Source organism: Mustela lutreola, chromosome Y (assembly GCF_030435805.1).
Source record: "Mustela lutreola isolate mMusLut2 chromosome Y, mMusLut2.pri, whole genome shotgun sequence".
NCBI lineage: Eukaryota > Metazoa > Chordata > Mammalia > Carnivora > Mustelidae > Mustela > Mustela lutreola.
This window is the reverse complement of record NC_081309.1, coordinates 3904212-3905075: the sequence shown is the minus strand read 5'-3', so window position 1 is coordinate 3905075 and position 864 is coordinate 3904212. Positions and strand designations below refer to the sequence as shown.

The 864-nt window shown below is 37.4% G+C and overlaps 1 non-coding gene across 1 annotated transcript; it reads left to right on the top strand.

Annotated features, from left to right (window-relative positions):
- Positions 1-270: 270 nt before the first annotated feature.
- On the top strand, positions 271-377 carry LOC131822519 (U6 spliceosomal RNA). The gene has a single exon (XR_009350285.1). It is a non-coding gene; the product is annotated as a U6 spliceosomal RNA (small nuclear RNA).
- Positions 378-864: the final 487 nt, after the last annotated feature.

Genomic DNA, 864 nt, shown 5'->3' with positions numbered 1-864 from the left:
GCGAATTGGATAAAACGACAAGACCCATTCATATGGTGTCTACAAGAGACCAATTTTGAACCTAAAGATACACCCAGACTGAACGTGAAGGGATGGAGAAGCATTTTTCATGCCAATATGCCACAAAAGATGGCTTGGGTAGTGATTCTTATATAAGAAAAATTAGATTTTAATCTAAAGGCTGTGGTCAGAGACACAGAAGGACACTACATAATCCTTAAAGGGACTATCCACCAAGATGATCTAACAAATGTAAATACCTATGCCCCAGTGCTCACTTTGGCAGCACATATACTAAAATTAGAATGATACAGAGAAAATTAGCATGGTCCCTGCACAAGGATGACACACAAATTCGTGAAGTGTTCCATATTTTTAGAGATAAAGATTTTCCAAGACTGGCAAGGCTTAAAAATCTATGCAAACACCAAGCCGACACTGCAAGAAATATCAAGGTGGGTTCTATAAAAGAGGAAAAATCCTACTAATAGCATTGAACAGAAATATAGAGACAATCTACAGAAAGAAAGACTTCAAATGTAACATGATGTCATTAAAAAGGTATCTATCCATAATCACTCTCAAGGTGAAGGGCCAAAATTAGCCCATAAAACAGCACAGGGTTGCAGATTGGATAAAATGACAGGACTCATCCAAATGTTATCTACAAGAGACCCATTTTGAACCTATAAATATGCCCACTGAAAATGAAGGGATGGAGAAGCATCTTTCATGCCAATGGGCCTCAAAAGAAGGCTTGGGTAGCGATTCTACTATCAGATAAATTAGATTTTAAACTAAAGACTGTAGTTAGAGATACAGAAGGACACTACATCATTTTTAAAGGGACTATCCACCAACATG